Raw genomic sequence first — 14118 nt, forward strand, 5'->3', positions numbered from 1 at the left:
GGACCATCTGTGGGCTGGATTGAGAAGGCGATTGGGCCACATCCAGCCCCAGGGCCTTAGTTTGCAGACCCATGGTTTAGAGGAAAGGTGAGTTGGAGGCAACACGATGAGTTTATGAAATTAGGCATTGCACAGAAAATGTGGATTGAGAAACGTTCTTTCTCACAGCACTAGAACTCATTGACATCCAGCGAATCGGATGGGTGGGAGATTCAGGATGAGTAAAAGAAAGGACTTATTTTTTGTTTGTTTTAAATTTTCATTATTGATCCTTATTCGAAGAGATACAGAAATACATACCCACTACAAAGCCTCTTTTTATATCATACTGAGATAAAACAGCTGCTTAGTCTAAAAGAGAACAAAGTCAGAAGGAAGAAAATAGAAGAAAATGAGAAATCTAAAGGAGGAGAAAGTAAGAGGGGAAAGAAGAAAGAAAAAACTAGAGTAAAATAAAAGGACTTCTGGCTCTCTGCAGCTACAAAAGATATTCATTCTTTAAGATCCGACCGTTCTATCTTCTATAATCTTCAAATCCAGATGTTACAAGTTCATTTTCTCTTTCACGCAAAAAGTCCGCAAGAAACGTTCAATCCTTAACAAACGTTAGTAAGGATTTTTCTCTAATTAAACATATTAGCCTAGCCATCTCAGCCAAGTCCCATCATTTTATCAGCCATCCTTCTATCTGTAAAAGAAAGGACTTCTTGGCACAGCACATTGTTAAACTATGGAACTCACTGCCACAAGAGGCAGTGAGGGCCATCCACTTGCATAGTTTTAAAAGCGGATTAGACAAATTCGTGGAAGAAAGGGCTATCAATGGTTACCAGCCATGATGGCTATGCTCTGCCTTCACTACGGGAGGAGGCAATGCTTCTGAATACCAGCTGCTGTGCTCTTGGGCTCAAATCCCACTCCCCCACTGGGGCATCTGATTGGCCACTGTGAGAACAGGATGCTGGACTAGACGGGCCTGATCCAGCAGGCTCCTCTGATGTTATGTTCTTATGTTCAACTGGGGAGAGGATGATGGGGTCTGCATGCCCACAAAGCCACTTGCTGTGGCTGATTCAGAAGATGGATGGAGGCTGACGGGGAGAGAGAGGTCTGCTTCAGAAACTGGTCCTTGGCCCATGCGAAAGCAACCACACATGGCCATTTCTGCCAGCAGAGAAAGAGTGGAGCAAAAGGATAAGACAAACGAGCTGCAGGTTCCCGGGATCAGAAATTCCACAAATATCATTGCAAGGGGAAAGAAGTTGCTATGGCAACCCCAGATTTGTCTTGGGAGGGTTTCTGTGTGTTTGGGGTGTGCGTGGAGACAGATGAAAATCTGCTTCAATCTTGGAGAAGACACTGGGAGCCTTGAGATCTCCACGTGAAACCAAAGTCCCCTTGGCGGCAGCTTTCCCCAATCTGGTGCCCATACCCCATATGTTTTGGACTAAATTCCCATCTGCCCCTTGAGCCAGCACAGATGATATGATAACAAGTTCACCCAATTGACGTTTCACATGTTTTGATCATTTAGTGTTGATTTTAGTTTCTTGTGCTTTTACTGATACTTCTAATGTTCTGCTTTGAGGCTTTATTAAAATCAGGTAGTATTAATTCTGGAGGGGGTTAAAGAAATAAATGGTGGTGCTGGGAGGGGGCTGATGGGAACTGTACTCCAAAACATCTGGAAGGCGCCATGTTGAGGAAGGCTGCTTTAGAGCGCATAATGCAGCCGAATCCCCACAAGCATTGCTATGGATTTCCTAATGCTCACTGTTAAAAATCTGGATTGTGTGTTCATGCAGAAAGGAATACAGTGGTACCTCGGTTTACGAACAGCCCTGTTTACGAACTATTCGGTTTATGAACTCCGCAAACCCGGAAGTAGTGTCCCGGTTTGTGAACTTTACCTTGGTCTAAAAACGGAATCCGAATGATAGAAGGGCACTGGCGGCGGGAGGCCTCATTAGGGAACGGGGGCCTCAGTTTAAGAACGGATTTGGTTTAAGAACGGAATCAGGAATGGATTAAGTTTGTAAAACGAGGTACCACTGTATATAGAGATGTATCTAGTGTCAGGGAACTGCCATTGGCTCAGAGGCGAGGAATAGAAGGGCAGTTGTGTTACAGGGAGCATCCGAAAATCTTGCGAAGCAGTTCCTCTTCCAGGGCCATCGCCCATCCTGCGCAGTAGCCTAAGGCGCAAAGAAGGAAGGAGAAGGTTGGGGGTAACGAAACTCTTATGTTGGGGGAGGTCCAAAAAGAGACGACTCCCGGATTCTGCTAGCGATTGAGCCAGACATGAGCTTTGGAGCTCTTCACTGTAAATAGTTTGCACCAAAATAAAACCTGTAAAACACAGGTTTGGAGTCCTGCCTGGTTACTCTCGAGCAACCGCAACAGCCATCTGACATCTAGCAAAGGGCCACAGAGGCAGAGAAGATGTCCCAGTGGCATCTCTGGGTAAGGCCAGGAAGGACTCCAATCCCCGGAGAGCCGCTGCCAGTCAGTGTAGGCAGTATTGAGCTAGATGGACCAAAAGTCTGATACAATATAAGCCTGCTATTATTTCATCCTTTTGTTCAGAATCATAAGGACTAGACTCTTACTTTATTTTATTTTTTAGGGGAAGGTCAGGAAGGATTCCTGCCTGAATTTCTGGAGAGCTGCTGCCAGTTGGTGCAGACAGTAATGAACTGGATGGATCAAAGATCTGACACCGTTTAAGGCAACTTCCTATGTGCTCTGACATAGCAGTCCAAAAAGGAGAAAGTGAAGGGGGGGGAAATCAGGACCCCCACCCCAGTCTATATCGCAAGACCCATGAAGACAACGGGATGGGCACCTGTGAAGGAAAGGATCGGGCCTTCCCCACCCCCACCCCTCCTCCCACCCCAGGCTTGGAGGAAGCACCCACACAATCCAATTTCCCATTTGCTACTTCCCTGAGACCAGGAGAAGGAGCAGTGTGCTGATAATGGGGTTAAGAGCAGAGAACAGCCATCGGTCTTCTTGACAGGGAAAGCACAATCAGGGAGAGAGGCTGGCTTGTTAAGGAGCAGTGCAGAAGGAAAGGCGGGGGGATGGAGAAGAGGACTTGAAGGGTGGCGATGGATGGGGAGGGTGCAAGGAAGGACGTGCGCTCCACAATTTGCTTTTATTTAGCAATGAATGAATCATTTGCAATTTAAGCCACGTAAGTATATGGGGTGTTGATGGCATTAAGAAGCACAGAGCCAGATCACTGGTCCACTCAGCTCAGTATCACCTGCACTGGCTGGCAGCAGCTCTCCAAGGTTTCAGGCAGCAGTGCCTCATAAGAAGAGCTAGCTGGACCAGGCAAATGGCCTGTCAGGTCAACCTCACAGGGGCCAACCAGATGCTCATGGGGAACGAGTAAGTAGGATTTGAGCACAAGAGCAAATCTCCCTTCCTGCGGTTTCCAGCAACTGGTATTCAGAAGCATCGCTGCCTCCAACTGTGGAGGCAACTAATGACCATCATATAACAATTGACAATAACACTGCTAAAAATGCACACTGATGCAACTTGTAAAACCCAGAATAATAATGCCAAACACAGCATGTGCATATATATCAGGCAATTATAACTGGTCAAATACAGATGGCCATATTCAAAAACTTCACCACTTGCTCTGTGGCTGACTTATTGCAGCCCTGAAACAGAGTAGTCATAAGAGACTTGTCACCTCTCCGTCTCCTCCTCCATCAAGTCCCTCAACCGTTCTTCATAAGGCAGAATAGAGTGGTACTTTTACTTAACTCCCATAGTGTGTGCAGAGCCACTTCTTATATCAGCAAGCATCTCTGCTATCATGACAGGTAGGAAGGAACATCAGAACATAGGAAGAGCCTTGCACTGCTGGATCAGATGAAAGCGGGGCCTGTCCTCACAGTGGCCAACTAGATGCCCCTCTGGGAAGCCCAGAAGCAGGACCTGAGCACAGCAGCAGCCTCCCAACTTGTAATTCTCCGCAACTGGTATTCAAGGCATTATTCCTCTAGCTGGGGAGGTAGAATGCAGCCTTCACGACTAGTAGTAGTAGTAGTAGTAGTAGTAGTAGTAATAATAATAATAATAATAATAATAATAATAATTATTATTATTATTTATTTATACCCAGCCACTCTGCGCGGCTTCCAACAGAACACTAAAATACAATAACCTATTAAACATTAAACATTAAAAGCTTCCCTAAACAGGGCTGCCTTCAGATGTCTTCTAAAAGTCTGGTAGTTGTTTTTCTCTATGACATCTGGTGGGAGGGAGTTCCACAGGACGGGTGCCACTACTGAGAAGGCCCTCTGCCTGGTTCCCTGTAACTTGGCTTCTCGCAGCGAGGGAACCGCCAGAAGGCCCTCAGCGCTGGACCTCAGTATCCGGGCAGAACGATGGAGGTGGAGACGCTCCTTCAGGTATACTGGTAGCCACTGATAGTTTTGTTGTCCACCAATTTACCTAAACCCCTTTCGAAGCCATTGAGGTTGGCGGCTATAGAGTACCAGACTTTACTTATATGCTATAGAGAATGTGACCAACTCCCCTGCAAGCCTCACCCTGGATAGTGTTCCTTCTCATTTGGCAGGATAATGGGAGACAGCATCAAGCAGTTGGCTGCATGGCACACCAGGGTGGATGCTTTCCAGACACTATCCATACCCTAAACTCAACACCAAGTTAAGTGAGGTTGTTGTCAGCGAGGGAGGGAGGGAGGAAAATGCTGAAAGGTTAGAGGAGGGTCGTTGCCTGTACCCCTCACCCAGCAAGGTAGCAAAGAAGTACGCGGGTTAAATTTCACCTACGGGCTTTGAAGATCACTGGAAACCGACAGGCAAAGACAGATTTAAAGCAACCACATCGACCTGTGAATTCAGCACCTGACAAGACCTTTCAAAACTGAAGCACATTTTTCATCTTGCAGAAAGCCACAGGCAGGCGGCCACACAGGTAGAAGACTCCTAGCTCTGTGCATCATCACTTGTGCTGCCAGAGGAATTATGCCTCTGGGTACCATTTGCAGGGATGCAGGCAGTGGGAGAGGACCTTGAACTCACATCCTGTTTCTGGCTTCCCAAAAGCATCTGACTGGCCTCTGAGAGGGCAGGATGCTGCACTAGGTGGGCCGTGGAGGCAAAATGTTCAGTCCTAGCGCCGGCCTCAGTACCTGGCATCCAATTCCCGTTTTTCATTTTGAAAGGCACCCTTCTAGTCCTCGTGGCCATGAGAATCATTTAGAAAACGTGTGGAGCTTTGCAGAAAGACAAAAAGAACTCAGTGGGGTTGCTGAGCAGGGTTGCCAGGAGGCGAGACTCCTCAAGACAAACAGCGAGTGTTATGCAAATTAGAGAGGTGCATGCAAATGTATTCAAACTTGCGTGCAGCCTTCAGAATCCAAATCTCCACCCACCCACTCTTTAGAGTGCCCCAGTTTTAAGGGCCTGCCCTGCCAGCAGAGCAGAGCTGATGCAGGGGCTGCCTCAGCTTCCGAGGTCAGCTGAGGTCCCAAGAAGGCTGAGGTTGGAAGCGCACGCTCCAGCCTCTGGAGCATCATCTCCCAAGATGCACCACTGTGCCTCTCAGCAGCGGAGAAGCCTTATTTGATCTTATCGCTTAGCTTGTCAACACGATGACATTAAGAAGCAGCAAAACAGGTTGGCTGGGCTGCGGAAGAAGAGGGGGAGGTGGATGAGTGGGTGGGCGGGGGCACGAGATGAGGCGAGGGACCCCCCTGGCATCCATCTGGCCTCCGCCTGTGGGTAGAAACTGCTGGCGCAAGTAGATGCTAATGACTTCCACCGATGAGGATCGATTTGCTGCTACACCAGAGAATCGAATTCCTGTCAATGGGGAAAATTGAAACTGAATACAAGCCAGCTTATTTTTTATTTTATATATGATTTATATATTAAAGAAACCAGCTCTTCCTGGATTTCATTACTTTGGACAGCTCCATGGAATCATGGAGGAGGGAGGGTCTGCGAAGAAAGGCAGGTGCCGGATTTTAATGCATCACAGCCTGGGGCAGACAAATCACAGTGGACTCAGAGGTGGAGATCCTGGGTTTGGATCTCAGCCAATTTGTGATCTTGCACAGATCTTCGATAGCACTCAGGGAAGCCCATCCAGACTTCTGGGTTTGATGTGCGTCAAGCCTAAATAAAGAGGAGGCTACCCATGAGCATATGCAGAGTTTAATACCCTCTCATTACAGAATGCTGGGATCGGGGTTGGGGGGTCAAGGTTTCCACAAGAGCTGAGCTCACGCCAGAAACTCTCCCTTGAAGAAGTAGCCACAGGACTTCAGCTCCTCACCTTCCTCAGGGGTCGCACCCCAGAAAAATAAACAATTGCACTGGCTTACATCATTTGGTGGTTCTGACGATGAAGAAAATTAAAGGCCTTTCAAGCGGACAGCCAACTCCTCAAAAGTAATTTCATTCTTAGTTATAATTTGGGATGGATCGGCAATTTTTTGCTATTTTTTTAAAAACCCTCACCAAAAAATTGCTGCATTTTATCAAGGATTTTTCTTAATTTCCCCCTTCTTTGTGTGCATTTTTGCCTAATACTGTATGCACATTTTATGCAAACAAATGCATTTTTTGCATTTTCATGCACGCTTCCCCCTAAGAGACCCATCTTTTGTAGAGATATTTTGGTCAGAGAAGTTTGAATTTCAAAGGACAGCTGCATCCCCCAATTGCTTATTCTTTCAGGCAGCTGAATTAGGCTCGTTCACATTAAAATGCAAACTGAGTCAAATGTCTTTTCCATGCCTTGCATATTACTAACTCTAAACCAACAGCCCGGCTGGCTGCATTTGCCACTTAAAAAAATTCTGGCCAACACAGTTTGCTAGGAGTTGCTGGGAACTCTAACTGTGCTGAGTGGTGTGAACTATAAACAAGAGCGGTTTTAGGGCAGCGCAACTGGTTTGCCTGCACTGGGTGCCAAGCTGAGAGGGCACCACAGGGGGCACTGCAACAATGACTTAGAACGGAAGGTGAGAGGGCACCAAATTTTGGTGCAACTGAAATTTGAAAGCCCAAAGTCCACCACTGCCCAGAAACCTCTGAGGGAAAGAATGTGCACTGAATGTGCTTTAAATGTATAGTGTGAACGCAGCCAAGGAAGGGTAGATCTACACTCCAGCACAAACCACAGTTAAGTAGGGTATTGAGAAGTTGGAAGGTGTGCAGAGGGGGGCAACCAAGAGGAGTGGGAGGTCTGGAAACTAAGCATTATGAGGAATGGTGGAGGGAGCTGGGGATGTTTAGCCTGTGGAAGAGAAGAACTGGGAGGTGCCGCACAGCCTTCTTCAAATATCTAAAGGGCTGTCACATGAGACGTGGAGCAAGCTTGTTTTCTGCTGCTCTGGAAGGTAGGATCCAAATCAGTAGATTCAAATGACAAGGAAGTAGATTCTGACTAAACATTAGGAAGAACTTTCTGATGGTAAGAGCGGTTTGACTTAGTGGAATGGACTCGGTTGGAAGGTGATGGACTCTCCTTCCTTGGAGGTATGTAAACAGAGGTTGGGTGGGCTATCTGTCAGAGGTTCTTTAGCTGTGATTCCTACAATGCAGGGGGTTGGACTAGATGACCCCTGGTGGCCCCCTTCCGACTCTACAATTCTGTTATTCTAAGTAAGAGGAGGAAAGGACAGCTTCCATTCACAGCTGTGGGGAGAAGCTGGTTCAAGAGTGATTTTCCACACCAGTGTGCCTCTCCATTGCAATCCCTGCCACCCCATGCTAAAGTTGCAATTCTCCATTGCCACATTCGTCTCTTCCTGTGCTGTCCATGAACAGGTTCAGACACACACACAGAAGTCCCAGAAACTCTGAGCACTATCAACATTGCAGAAAACAGATATGAAGCTCTTGCACACTGGTATCCGATAGCTCATGGGGCAAGTGCACACCCGACATTTAAAGCACCTATAAAGCACATGACTCCCCCCAAGGAATCCTGGGAACTGTAGTCCCCCCCCCATACAGCTACAATTCCCACCACCCAAGATTCCTTGGAGAAAGTCAAGTGCATTAAATGTGGATTGGCTGTGCCAAGGTATGGTGAGGGTCTGCCCCTTGTGTTAAAATGCTCTTGGATTGATTAATAACAAGAACCACACGACCCCTCCTTCAATCGCAACCCACCTTTGCATTCGCTCGTCAGGTTGTCAGTCACATTCCTGTCCCACCCCTTCCCATCCTCAGCATTATTCTCACCCAGGCTTCTCCAACCTGGTGCCCTCCAGTTGTTTGGGACTATAAGAGGGTGATGCTGTGGGGTGATGGGAAGCACAGCCATGGTGGCTTAGTTATAGTCTGAAACATCAGGAGGGCACCAGGCTGAAGAAGGCAGGAGAGAGAGAGAGAGAGAGAGAGAGAGAGAGAGAGAGAGAGAGAGATTTCAGCATTTCCCTGCAGGGAGCTTCATGGCTGAATCAGGATTTGAACACAGATCTTCCCCACTCAAGTCTACCTCGCTGGCTCCTTGTGCTGGGGCTTTGGCCCTTTAGCAATGCAGATCAGAAGATGCTAAGAGGCAAAGGAAATTTGCCAGTGCAGGATCTGGTGAGGGCCACTGGCTTCTTCCTCTTATCTTATCTATAGTATTTATATCCCCATCTTTCCTCCTCCAAGGAGATCAGGGTGGAATGTTTGCTTCTCTTCCTCCTCATTTTACCTCACAACAGCCCTTCATGGTAGACTAGGCTGAGAGACAATAACTGGCCCAAGATCACTTGGCAAGTTTCATGGCTAAGCAGGGATTTCAACTCTGGTTTCCCAAGTCCACACACAGACCACATGCTATAGACATGCGACTTATATGGCTTTAAAAGCGGGGACTGGAGGAAGAATAGATCTATGAGCCATGGTAGTGATGGGGACCCTCTGAACACACCACCTCCTGGGCCCAAACGAGAAACAGGCAGCCCACGCTCCCACCATTGAATGCAATTGTATTGGGTAGCTAAAGGTGGCCAAGGGGTGACCACTCCAGGCCGAAAATAACCAAGATTGCCATGGTTACCACTGTGCCTGGCAGGGCTGGATTTATGTACAGGCTAAGTAGGGCTGAAGCCTCTAGATCTGGGGGGCCTCACCAGCCTGCCCGCTTCCCAGAACCGCAGACAGTCTTCCCTCTTCCAAAACTGCAAACCAAAGACTTCATGCTAGGGCAGGGCAACTCGGGCCTCTAAATCTAGGGGGTCTCGCCAGCCTGCCCACTCCCCAGCACTTCAGTCTTCCCTCTCCCAAAATTGCAAACCCAAGACTTCATGCAAGGGCATTTCTCCCCCATTTCAATGACATTTTGCTTCAAAAGGAAAGGCAGACTTGGACATCGTCTTCCTCCATAATCCTCTAAGGGAGAGGTCACGTACTCAACTTGGATACAGTGGTACCTCGGGTTACAGATGCTTCAGGTTACAGACGCTTCAGGTTACAGACTCCGCTAACCCAGAAATAGTACCTCGGGTCAATAACTTTACCTCAGGATGAGAACAGAAATCATGCAGCGGCAGCAGAAGGCCCCATTAGCTAAAGTGGTACCTCAGGTTAAGAACAGTTTCAGGTTAAGAACGGACCTCCAGAACGAATTAAGTTCTTAACCCGAGGTACCACTGTACCACCCTCCCCCATAATCCTTGGGATATACAGTCAAGTACACAGCACCCCTTCCTTGAGGGGAACAATGAACATCCACTGATGTCCTGAGGCAGGTGTTCCCAAAGCCCATCCTCAGGAAGGCCAGAAGGCAAGGATATGAACTGATAGTTTTATTGTGCTTTAGCTGGCCCGGCAAAACTGCCCAACAGTTGGCAGCGAAGAACAAACGGCAAACGAAACCCCCAGCTCGGCTGATCTTCTGCCTGAACCTGAGCACGCATCCCTGGTCTTCAGTACAATCCCTTGCCTCAAAGCAGGCGGAGCCTTTTTTCCAGAGATGTGCCAAAGCTCAAATCTCTGCACACTCTTCCAAGACTGGCTGGGGCTTAATTAGAGATTCTAGGTGCCCATTAAATGCTGATTGAATGTTACGATTCTGAGCTGGGGAGGGAGGCAGGGAAGGAGGAGCCCTTGGCAGAAAGAACCACCAGGACCACCTTCATACCAATAAGAGGGGGTAGGGAAGGGAGGAGGAGGACCAGCAGGGCGCCCACAGCTGGGCAACAGGAACCGGTTGCTTGACAGCCTTCTCTGGGGAAAGGGATATTATTTTTTCTGCTCCAATGCACCATCCTCCTCTCTCCCACCATCTATTCTGCCACCTTAGCCCGCCAAAGTGTCTACTATCTATTTATTTATTACATTTCTTTCCTCCAAGGCACTCCAGGTGGCATACATACTTCTCTCCCCCCCCCCACCTTCATCCTCACAACAGCAACAACCCTGAGAGGTAGATTTGGCTGAGAGGCAGTGACTGGCTTGAGGTCACCCAGTGAGCTTCATGGCCGAGTCGGGATTTGAACCCTGGTCTCTCCAAGGACACAGATGCTCTCTAAAGGGACGTGGGTGGTGCTGTGGGTTATACCACAGAGCCTAGGACTTGCCGATCAGAAGGTCAGCGGTTCGAATCCCCGCGACAGGGTGAGCTCCCGTTGCTCGGTCCCTGCTCCTGCCAACCTAGCAGTTCGAAAGCACGTCAAAGTACAAGAAGATAAATAGGTACCGCTCTGGCGGGAAGGTAAATGGCGTTTCCGTGCGCTGCTCTGGTTTGCCAGAAGCGGCTTAGTCATGCTGGCCACATGACCCGGAAGCTGTACGCCGGCTCCCTTGGCCAATAAAGCGAGATGAGCGCCGCAACCCCAGAGTTGGTCATGACTGGACCTAATGGTCAGGGGCCCCTTTACCTTTCCAAGGAGGGCGCTCTTGTGTTCTAATCCTGCTTTCAGGCTTCCCTTGGGGGCATCTGGGTGGCCGCTGTGAGAAGAGGATGCTGGACTTGTTGGACTATGGGACTGATCCAGCGGACTCTTATTATGCTCTGACTCACCTGGCTGCCCCTACTTCCAGGCCAGCTGACATTCAGCCATAATGTTTTCATGATTTCATTGCACAATATCTTTTTTTTTCTTGCATTGGCAGTATATAAATATCCTTGCAAATAAATAAATGAATGTAAACCACCCAGAACAGGAGTATTACAAGCCCCCCTATTTTTGGATACTCTCGCCTTTACCACCCCACTCGGATAAATTTTGCCTTCTCGGAACTGGGCACAATTTGCTACTGATGAGCACTAAAAATAGGGGCTTCCCCCCTCCCTTTGCCTCCCTGTGCAATCAGAAGCCCTGGAAATTATTCATCGTCAGCCTTGGCGATTTGACAAAAACAGGCCTACTGCCGAAACATTTTAACAAGCCAGGAGCATCGCCCGATCTCCTTCCTCTGCACTTCAAAACCTGCCACATCCCAATGGTGCTCGTATAATCTGCTCATAATCTGAACACGGGGATGCCTAATAAACATTAACGCAAAGGAGCGACGGGGTGGGAGGGAGGGAGGGGGAGGAAGAAAAAAGGAGCGCAGACGAGGAGCGGAGCAACCAATTACTATGCAGTGGGTTTAATTCTCAACAAGCAGCTACTAATTATCTGGCATTTCAAGCCCAAAGTGGCTTTAAAATAAAAAATAAAAAATGAAACCCCAGAGCAGGAGTGTCAACTCCCTGGAGAGTTCCCATCCTGCATCATTTGACGTGGTACAGTCATCAGTAAGGACAGCGCTTACAACTGGATGGGTGGGGGGTGTCACCCACCTGCTTTCATAGGCCAGGGGGGTGGGTTAGAGAGGGGCCCCATCACATCACCTGCAACATTTCAGAGGTTTTTTAAAAGAGATTGGATGACAGCCTGTCAGGGATTCTTTAGCTGTGGTTCCTGCATTGCAGGGGGTTGGACTGGATGATCCTTGGGTGCCCCTTCCAATCCTTCAATTCTATGATTCTGTGATTTTGAAATCTGAAACGCATATTTTTAAGACCCATCTTATTTCTGTAAATTGTTTTAAGTTGTATTTTAATCAATTGTTTTTATACCTGGTGTTAGCCGCCCTGAGCCCAGTCTTGGCTGGGGAGGGTGGGGTATAAATAAAATTTATTATTATTATTAAACTGTTTTAATAATGTGCTTTAATGTTGGAACCCACCCTGGGACCACAGGGTGAAAGGCGGGGAAATTTTGTATTTATTGTTATTATTATTATTGTTATTACAGTGGTGCCTCGCAAGACGAAAATAATTCGTTCCGCGAGTCTTTTCGCCTTGCGATGTTTTTCGTCTTGCGAAGCATGGTCCGTCGCAACTGCGCCTCTTCAAGCGGCTTTAAGAAAAAAGCGCAAGACGTTTTCGTCTTGCGAAGCAAGCCCATAGGGAAATTCGTCTAGCGAAGCAACACAAAACCGAAAAACCCTTTCGTCTAGCGAGTTTTTCGTCTTGCGAGGCATTCGTCTTGCGGGGCACCACTGTATTATTATTATTAACTTATTTCATAAACTTTATTTACCTCCTGATAATTTAACCCCAATAATTTATCAGTAAGAAAAATTAACAACAATAATTTAAGACTTTCAAGAAGTTAATACAGTACCTATCAGCAATCAACTAAAACTCACATCTACTTTCTAAACATCTGGACAGGCTTGTCCAAACACAAACATTTCTAGCAGACACTGAAAAGAGTACAGTGAAGGAACCTGCCTGATATCAATAGGCAGGGAGTTCCAAAGTGCAGGTGCTGCCACACTAAAAGATTTGAGTTCTTACAAACTGAGTGTTATGTGGAACCTGTGGAAGTGCAAGTTCCGCTGACTGAAGGTGTCAAGTGGGCATCTTTTTGTAGTAATGCTGCTGGTGGTGATGATAATGATAGAGTGCCATGAGGAAAGGCTTCCCTCTTGTCATCTGGCAAGCAGGACAGTCCTCATACAGATTCTTGACAGCTATGTTGAAGTCGAAGGGAACCAGGCAGAGGGCCTTCTCGGTAGTGGCACCCTCCCTGTTAAATGCCTTCCCATCAGACGTCAAGTAGATAAAGAACTACACAGCTTTTAGAAAACGTCTGAAGGCAGCCCTGTATTGGGAAGTTTTTAATGTTCAACGTTTTACTATGTTTTTAAATGTACTGCAAGCAACCCAAAGTGGCTGGGGAAACCCAGGCAGATGGGTGGGGTATAAATAATAAAATTATTATTATTACAGTGGTGCCTCGCAAGACGAAAATAATTCGTTCCGCGAGTCTTTTCATCTTGCGATGTTTTTCGTCTTGCGAAGCATGGTCCGTCGCAACTGCACCTCTTCAAGCGGCTTTAAGAAAAAAGCGCAAGACGTTTTCGTCTTGCGAAGCAAGCCCACAGGGAAATTCGTCTAGCGAAGCAACGCAAAACCGAAAAACCCTTTCGTCTAGCGAGTTTTTCTTCTTGCAAGGCATTCGTCTTGCGGGGCACCACTGTATTTGCATCCGGCCGATGAGAAGCGGGTATGCCAGCGGATGACAAAATTTCATTCAGCACATGTGCAATACAGCTTAGGCTGTGCCCTCTCTTTTTTTTTTTTTTTTTTTTTTTTTGCTTCCCTCTTAGGGTGGCCAACTGGACCCAGGGTCCTGGCCTTGTTATTCATTTATTCACATCCCATGAAAAAGAAATCAACAACAAGAAAATAAAAATAATTCCAGACCCAATATTAAAAGGCTTGTAGAAAAGTGAAGGTCTTCAACAGCTGCCTAAAAGACAATAGCTATGGCACCTGTTTGATACATAGCTTGCTATGGATGATGGGAGTTGTATTCCAACAACATCTGGGAACCCAAGCTTAAAAAAGACTGGCTTAGACAATATTGAACTAGGTGGAACAATGGCCGTGCTTGCTGGGGCTGATGGGAGTTGTAAATTAAAACTTCTGGAGGGTGTCAGTTTGGGAGAGGCTGGCTTGTTCTCCTAGTAATATCCTGGAATAATTGGCCACACACGAGGTTGAGAGGCCTCACTGCTGGGTTCTAGTTTTAGCTAAAAGCACGCAGAGTTTTCGAGCAGTTAACAAAACCGCCTATTAACCAGGCTGGCTGCCTTCTTCAAAGGCTTCAGTTGC

At 47.3% G+C, this 14118-nt stretch overlaps 1 protein-coding gene across 4 annotated transcripts in view; it reads right to left on the bottom strand.

Moving 5' to 3' along the window:
* Window positions 1–14118, bottom strand: part of CASKIN1 (CASK interacting protein 1) — a 123824-nt gene that overhangs the window by 50162 nt on the left and 59544 nt on the right. The window lies entirely within an intron of this gene.

This window comes from Podarcis pityusensis, assembly GCF_964106645.2.
Source record: "Podarcis pityusensis genome assembly, chromosome: 14".
In the NCBI taxonomy this organism is placed as follows: domain Eukaryota; kingdom Metazoa; phylum Chordata; class Lepidosauria; order Squamata; family Lacertidae; genus Podarcis; species Podarcis pityusensis.